An 8907-nucleotide genomic window follows, 5' to 3' on the forward strand; every position below is an offset into this window, starting at 1 on the left:
GGGGACATCCAGACTCTAAAGCCCTCTACCCATCGAGGAGGGGCCTCCAACTGGAAGCTTTCCAAATGTAATTTAAGGAAGGTCAACAAAAAGAATAGCACTGGGTTGACCATTCCCAGGCCTCCTTCCCTCCTCGACCTGTAGGTGACAACCCTCTTGATTAGATTCAGCCTATTTCCCCAGAGCATCTGGAAAAACAGAGCATAAATCCTGGTCCACCTAGATTCCGGCAAAAGGCACACATAACTGACATATAAAAAAATAGGGATCAGGAAAGTCTTAATAAGATCAACCCTTTCCCTGAGAGACAACTTCCATCTCTTCCAATGCACTACCTTCTGGTTGGCCTCATCCAGCCTAAGATCCCAATTTCGGGTGGCATAATCGCCCGGGCCAAATCTGATACCTAAAACTTTGATCTCCTGGCTTACCAGGGGGAGGCCATCCGGAAGGTCAAACTCATGACCCTCCTCCCCCATCCAGAAAACTTCGCTCTTATCCTGGTTGACCTGAGAACACGAAGCCTCCGAGTACTCCTGGACAGCCGACATCACACCATCCGCCTCTGATGGATCTGACAAGATGACTGTGACATCGTCTGCATAGGCCACCACCCTTAAAGGACAACCCGGGCTCAGCAGGACCCCCCTTACAATGCCACCCTCCAGCCTTCTGATGAAGGGGTCGATGGCAAAGACATATAGGAGGGGGCTCAGGGGGCAGCCCTGTCTGACACCCGAATCCACTCCAAAGGTAGGGCCCACCCAACCATTAACCAGAGGGAAGCTCTCAGCTTGCCTGTAGATGATATGCAGCCAATTTACCACCCTCACTGGGAGGCCATACCATTCAAGTAGAGCCCACAGGTAGTCATGGTTAACCCTATCAAAAGCTTTCGACTGATCCAATGCCAGCAGGTACTTTCCCCATCTCTCAGCACGGCACCGTTCCACGGCCTCCCGGACGCCAAGGACAGCACTAAATGTGCTCCGACCCTTCACGGTACAGTGCTGTGAGGGGGAAAGCAAAAGCCCGGAAACTTCCATCAGCCTGGTAAAAAGCACCTTTGCCAGAATCTTCCTATCTGTATTAAGAAGAGCGATGGGGCGCCAGTTCTCAATACGAGACGGATCCTTTCCTTTAGAAAGCAAGATAAGGGCAGACAGTCTCATGGAAGGAGGGAGCAACCCCTCCCCCAGGCTCTCATTAAATACTTCCATAAGACGAGGGGCCAGGATGTCAGCAAAGGTCTTATAAAACTCGGAGGTTAACCCATCCGGTCCTGGGGCTTTCTTCATAGACAAAGAGTCTATGGCCATCCTGACCTCTTCCACCGTTATCTCACTCCCCAAGGAATCAAGAACACTGCCATGGCTCTCAAGCCCCGGAGTCTCCCTCAGAAACCGGTCCATCCTCTCTCTGATGAGTGGCTTCTCAGACAGAAGGTCAGAGTAGAAGGATCGCACAACTCCCAGAATGCCTTCCTTATCCTCACGAAGGACACCCCGGTCATCACGCAACCCCCTCACCTCCTTACAGTTAACCGAGTTCCTGCAGCTCTGGTAGGGATCAGGCGAGTGGTATTTACCATAATCCCTCTCCAGAACCAAGGAAGCATACCGGTCATACTGGTACTCCTTCATCAGAGCTTTCACCCGGGAGATTTCCCCACCATCTCCCTGCTCAGAAATCAAGAGATCAAGTTTCTTCCTCAAGGCATGATAGATATTCTGCCTTACCAAGTTCTTTTTGGCTACAAGGTTGCGAAATAACTTGCGAGTTCTCTTTTTACATACTTCCCACCACTCAGACCTACTCCATCCAGCCTCCAACAGTGACTCCTGAGATTCAAAGAAGTCTCTGAAGGACTGTCTGATCTCTTCCTCCCTCAGGAGCTCAGAGTTCAAACGCCACAGGCCCCGCCCTTTCTGAGGGGATTCTGAGGCATTCAAGGATGCAAAGAGGCAAACGTGATCAGAGAATTCTACTGGCTTCAACTCAGGAGCCGAAGTTTTCGAATTCTCCTTAACAAAAAACCTATCTATCCTACTCCTACATCTACCTCTAAAAAAGGTGAAACCCGTGAGGTCTGGGGAGTGGCGAATATGCACATCCACCAGGCCTGCCTGTCTAACCATGCTATCTAAAAAAAGGGAATCATAGCCCAGGGTAGTCTTTGAACCCCCCCTGTCTTTTGGCCTAAGGACAGTGTTAAAATCACCACCAAAAACCACCTGCCGGGCCGAAAAAAGATATGGCTTTATCTCCCTGAAGAGACACTTCCTGTCCCACTTAGTTTGGGGACCATAAATATTTATAAGCCTCAGGTCATGCCCCTTCAGATTGACATCCAAAATCATACACCTGCCTACCTGTAATTCAATGACCCGCTGGATGTTTACCATGCCGGTAAAAAGAACCGCCAACCCACCGTACGGCTCGGCCGCAAGAGACCAATAGGAGGGACCGCGTCTCCACTCAGCTTTCGCCTTGTGAAGATCGGCAAGTCGACCTACCCTAGTCTCTTGCAAAAATAAAAAATCAACCACAAGCGTGTTGAAAAAAATAAAGGCCATGTGACGAGCACGTTCTGACAGAATAGAAGCCACGTTAATAGTGGCAAATCTTATGGGCTGGGGAGCCATCCTTCAGGGCTGTAGAAGTAGGACTCAGCTCACTTCTTCTTTACTTGTTTTTGGGACTCTTCATCTGATGACCCCCACCTCTTCATGCTCACCCCAGCCGGCAGAGAGTCACCTTCCAAGAATACTTCCTCATCCGAGGAAGAGCCCTCATCAGGCACAGGGGAGGAAGGAACCATAGCAATATTACCATCTTCAAGAGATATATCAACCACCCCACTGGGGCAACCATTAGAAGCACCCAAACCCCCCTCAGAACCTAAAGGGTCTGGAGCACCAGAGGTGGGAAGAACCTCCAACACTGTAGGAGCTACAGAAAGAGGCTGACAAGGATCTCCCATTCCAGTCCCCTGCACAACAGCAGGTACAGAACCAGGGTTAGGAAGGGAAGGGGAGGCCCCCACCTCCTTATGGGTCAAATTCTGCACCGCAGGAGCTAACTCCTCTACTGTCATCACAGTTTGACTAACCTTCCCCTCAACCAAGAAATCCTCCAACTTGCTAGAAGCCACCCCTGCTACTTTCCTCCTCTTTCCCTTATCCTTGTTCTTACCCTTACCACCTCCTGACCCCGAAGCCACCTGGTAGGGGGACGTAGCATGAGATGAAACCTTCCTCCGCCTCATTACTCTGGTCTGCAATACCAAATCCCCATTATCAGTCCTAACAATCTCCCCTTCTTCGTCCTCCTCCTCACTTAAGAATGCCCCAAACCGGTTTGACAAAATAAGATCATCACCATCCCTTTTACCCCTACCTCTTCCTCCTCTCCTGGACCCAACAACCAACCTAAAAGGCTCAACCTCAGCTTTCCCACCACCTCCGAAAGAACTTCCCCCAGCAACCTCACTCGAGACACTCAAAACAGAAGATGTTGCTACCACCTGGGCAGCTGCCAGAGGCAACACAGGTGCCTGGCGATCATCTTCCTCTACCCTCTGTGCTACCGCCCCCATCTCTTCATCTAACATGGAATTATGGAAAGCCATTCCACATCTACTAAAAGTATGCCCCTCCACTCCACATAAATTACAGACAATTTTCCCACAGTCACCAGCTAAATGGCCAAGCGCATTACATCTGGAACATTTCAATACAGGGCAGTCACGACTTAAATGTCTGAAATCCCCACAGCGGTGACACATTCTGGGTTGACCTGGGTAGAAACATTGTATACGGTCACGCCCAATGTATGCCGCTGAGGGGATGTGCACCCCATTTCTAAGACGGACCTTCCCTTCCCATGCACCCCCCCATACATCCATTTCACCTGGGGCTTTAGACAATGGGGTGACCATGGACTCCGTAAACCGTGACAACCAATAGGCCAGGTCCACACTACTGACAGACTCGTTTCTTACAAGAATGGTGACCTTCACAACCTCCTTCCTTGTAATAGCGAATGCCTTGTAGTTTACCCATGGCTCTAAGTTCTTTACAGCCCCCCACGTACTCCAAAAAACCTGCAGGCCATTGTACACCTCAAAACTTAAGTCAAAATCGGGAGACCCCACAGGATGGATGCAGGCAAAGAGGTCACTAGGCTTAAACCCCATGCTAAACACCGCCTTCAAAAACTCCGACCTTGAAGGGGGCGATCCCTCACCCACCCACTTTAACTGGACCGCGTTACGGCGCTTAGCCATTTGGCCACCACTATTAGGGAGCCCACCCCCACCCAAATTACTAACAGGAGGCCTATCCGACACTACCTTAGCATAGGAAGCATTCTCAGGGACAACCACAGCGGGCTGAGCCACATTTTGCCCAGTGGTCAACAGAGGGGACTTCTTGGTATTCAATTCAGATGCAACAGGTGGAGGCATAGCTGGAACCTGGCCAGACCTAATCAAACCACCAGTATCACTACCCATATCCGCACCCCCCACAGGGCTAATACTAGCACTATTTTTCTTCTCCAAAAGGGAAAGTGCACCCCAAGCTCTGACTGGGACTTCCAAATCCCCAAAAATGGTCTCTACCAAATGCCTCTTGGGAACACTTAGATCTGATTTGTCAAGCGCCGGCATACCCTGCGCAGACTTAGATAAATCAATCTTAGGCAATAGCACAACAGCATTTCTTTTAAGCACAGCCTTACTTATACCCGGGTCTGCTTCATCGGCAATGCCCTTAGAGGAGGCACCTGGTAACGCCTCAGCATCATGCCCAATGCTATATGCAGGCTCAATGTCCCCAAATGTCTTTGTCACAACTGGCATAGTAACCTCCATTCTCTCCTCTGCAGCAGGGATCTGTAATGCACATGACTCATCACCCTCCAGCTTTCTAATGGCTGAGTATGTCGGATCCTCTCCCTCTATTTCTGATGCAGGGCGCTGAGCTTCACAATTCGGAGGCAATTCTGCACTTAAAGCACTTTGGGACTGTAAGGCAACATTGAGCTTCTTACTGACACTTTTCAACTTCTCCTCCAACTCCATTACCTCTGCAGTAAAAATAGCACGGTCCCTGCTAAAAGCACTATTGCGCTTTTTTTTCTTAATTGTAATCCATTTCTTTATCCTCTGGACCTCTTTCTCCAAGTCTGCAATGCACACAGGCACTACAGGGGGACCTGAAGACTCCTCCTCAGCAGTTTGGGGTGCTGCAACTTCTCCCATAATACAAGAAACATCCACAGAGTCAGATATTAATGATGCAGACATCTTATCCTCATCATGGGGAGGTTTCACTCCAACAGTCTCAGCAGACACCCCTGCAACAGTACCTTGTGAAAGGCACTGATCCATTGCACCCACATCCATGTCATCTGACAGTGTACTAACCAGTGTTTGGTGCACCAGCCCCTGGCAAACAGCATCATTCTCAATCACTGTACCTACAATATTGGCTTCCCCCACAGCAGCCATCCTAGATTCCAACATCAGCATTCCCTGTGTGTGCACCTCTTCCACTGCTGATTGCACACTTTCCACACCTGCTGGGAAAAGCAGCACCGGACTACTGCTCACCGGGCCACATGCTGGCTCCAACTGCACCTCTGCAACAGACTCCTTCACAGCAGAAGGGGGGGTTAACATACTCGGGGGTATTAGCTGCCTTCCGCTTGGCAGCACCAAAGCTACCCCAGGTACTTCGGCACATACCTTTTGGGGCTTTCCCAATGGTGCACCCGGCTCCACCGGATTACTGACCTGTGCTTCCACCTCCTCCAGACTTTGCAGCAGGTCTGTGTATTCGTTTGCTGCATGCAAACACTCTTTTTCCATAACATTTTCAGCCACCTGCCTTTCTGATGGTATTAAATGGGGACCAGGGCCAGGTCCCGGCAGGGGCCCCTCCAGACCACCTTCCCCAGGAGGGTCCATGGTTTTGGGGGAAAAATCCCCGGGAATACTTGCTAGAAACCAAGCTTTCTCTCCCTTCTAGTGCAGAGCTCTGACACACCTCCTTCCACCGTGGCTGCTGGCACCAGACTTGCCCTCCAATGGGTCCTCGTTAAAGGATTTAAAGTGTACTCATTCCAATTACAGGGCCTCGAAAGAGTCCTGTATTGTTATTTTTCGTCACTACCTCCCCGAGTCGGGAGTGGGTAATTTGCGCGCCTGCTGCCTTCCTTGAATGTGGTAGCCGTTTCTCAGGCTCCCTCTCCGGAATCGAACCCTGATTCCCCGTTACCCGTGGTCACCATGGTAGGCGCAGAAAGTACCATCGAAAGTTGATAGGGCAGACATCCGAATGCGTCGTCGCCGTCACGGGGACGTGCGATCGGCCCGAGGTTATCTAGAGTCGCCAGAGAGGCCGGGGGCGGCGGGAGGCCGGGGCCGACCCGCCGGGAACCCCCGGATTGGTCTTGGACTGATAAATGCACGCATCCCTGGGGGTCAGCGCTCGTCGGCATGTATTAGCTCTAGAATTACCACAGTTATCCAAGTAACGGGGTCGAGCGATCAAAGGAACCATAACTGATTTAATGAGCCATTCGCAGTTTCACTGTACCGGCCGTGTGTACTTACACGTGCATGGCTTAATCTTTGAGACAAGCATATGCTACTGGCAGGATCAACCAGGTAGCTCTCGGTATCGGCCGGCGCGCGCCCGAACGTCGGGGGCGCCGCGGCGCGCGCCGTCTCGAAAGCGGCGGGTCCGCCGGACCGGGCTTTCCGTCCGCCGGCGCACTGCGGCGGGGCGGACCGGGGCGGGTCTCGAGCCGAGCGGGCGCTCGGAAAAGATGGGGACGGGAGGAGGACAGCCGTCCCGGTCGGGCCGATTGGGAAGCTCGGAGTCAGAGTGGACGGCGGGGCCCGGCCGCCACCGCGCCGTCGGGCGGACACCCCGGGGAGGGGGGACATCACCACGCTCGATTTCGCCTGTTTTCGCCTCACCCAACAACCTGTTCGCTAGGAAACCGGTGCAAGCCGTCCTGGGGGGTGGTTTTTTTCGCTGGGACGGCAGCAACTGCCCCCAGCCCCACCTCATCCCGATCTACGCCTGACAGGTTTCATCTTGTCCCGGGGGGGTGAAAGGGTGTAAAGAGGTTCCATCTCGCGGGGCTCCGTCGCCCTTCCGGGATGCCGCCGCCTGGTGCACGGGCGACCGCAGCTTCCGCCGGCTCCCTCCGAAAAGCGCCTCCCGCTCTCCCTGCGTCTCCTGGACGGTCTCGCTCCGAGTCTGCGCTTCTCTCTCGCCCTGCCGCCAGACTCGGCTCCTCTCCCGCGCTCTCTCTCTCTCTCGCTCTGACCTCCGCCCCGTCCGGCCCTCCCGTCCGCGGCGGGGGAGGCCCGGCGGGCGAACCCTTCCGTGCGGCCGCCTCGCCGGAGCGGGGGCGGCGCGCAGGGCCCTCTCCTGGGGCTTGCGAGGAGCGGCCGTCGGGGCTGGCCGCGTCCTCGGATCTCGATGCGACGCTCGTTCGGTTCCTGGGAAATCGTGTGCTCCGCCGGGGTCCGGGGGCGAGCGCCCTTCGCTGGGCGAGGGGGACGCTTCCCCGGCACCCCTGGCGATGTCGGACGCCTGCGGGTGCCGGCGGACGGAGCAGACCGCGCCGCACGGGGTACGGGTGCGGGGCCCGCCCGGCTCCGGAGACCGGAGCGCTCGGGCGGACGCCTGGGGACCGGACGCCCTCTCCGGGCGGAGGGGTTCCGGGCGCGCCGTGGGCAGAGGGAGGGTCGGGTTCGCCTGGAGCCGGCCGAGACCCCTGGGTTCCGGCCGAGCGATCGTCCCTCCCCGCCGGGGCGCGGGGTGCCACATCGATCGGGTTGCGGAAATGGGAGACGTGGGGCCCTTCTCTCGCGTCAACCGCAGCCCTCCGTTTTCTCTTTTCCGGCTTGACTCTGTTCGCCACCTGTGATGCTCTCTGGCCGGTTCCCTCGGGCGTAGCGGGACGGGCGGCGCGCGCGACGCTCTCGCGGAGCGTCCTCCGACGCTTCCCCGGGCTCCTGGAGCCGCCTCCCGGCCCGAGGGGTGCCCGTCCGCACTCATCGGCTGAACTTCCGCGAATTGCAGTACCCGATTCGGCCCGCCGGGGGGCGCTGCCGCCGGGGGAAGAGGGGGACGGGCCGGGCCTGGCGCCGGGCTCCGCCGGACGCCCGGCGCTGCCCCGTCTCGGCCTCGGAAGGGGGAGTCGGGGGAACGGGAGGCCGGGAGTCCCGGAGAGAGAGAGAAAGAGAGAGAGAGAGAGATAGAGAGACCTCCGCGGTTCCGCCTTCGACCACCGGGGGGCGCCGCGCACCCGTCCGCACGGGCCCGTCCCGGTGGCTCCCGGCAGGGCTCTCCCAAACCCTCTCCCAGGGCCCCGGTCCGGGAGCCCGACTGCGTCCGCTCTCCGCTTCCAGAGAGGAGGCTGTTGGACGGGGAGAGCTGGTACCGGGCTCCTGGAGCCCTGCCTGGGCAGCCTATGGAAGGGAGGGAGCCCTGGCCCTGCTGCTCTCCGAGCTCCGGCCCTGCTGCTCTCCGAGCTCCGTGCCTACTCTGCCACGGGTCCTTTCGCAGGAGCTCCAGGGAAACGGTCTTTTCGGCCCCTGACAGAGTCCCGGCTCTCTCGCTCGCCTCGTTGGTACCTACTGATCCGGCGGAGGTGTTCTCCGGCGGGTAGCGACACGGACGGCCGAGGGCGCGCTTCACCCAGGCTTCAACCATCTCCTCCCCGAGCCCCTGGAAGTGCAGCTGGGCCGCGGGCGCCCCGGTCCGCACTCATCTGCGAAACTTCCACAAATTGCAGTACCCGATTTGGCCCGCTGGGGGGCGCTGCCTCCGGGGGAGAAGGAGACGTGCCCGGCCCGTACGTCGGGCTCCAACGGATGCC

This window comes from Pseudophryne corroboree, chromosome 8, assembly GCF_028390025.1.
Source record: "Pseudophryne corroboree isolate aPseCor3 chromosome 8, aPseCor3.hap2, whole genome shotgun sequence".
Taxonomy (NCBI): domain Eukaryota; kingdom Metazoa; phylum Chordata; class Amphibia; order Anura; family Myobatrachidae; genus Pseudophryne; species Pseudophryne corroboree.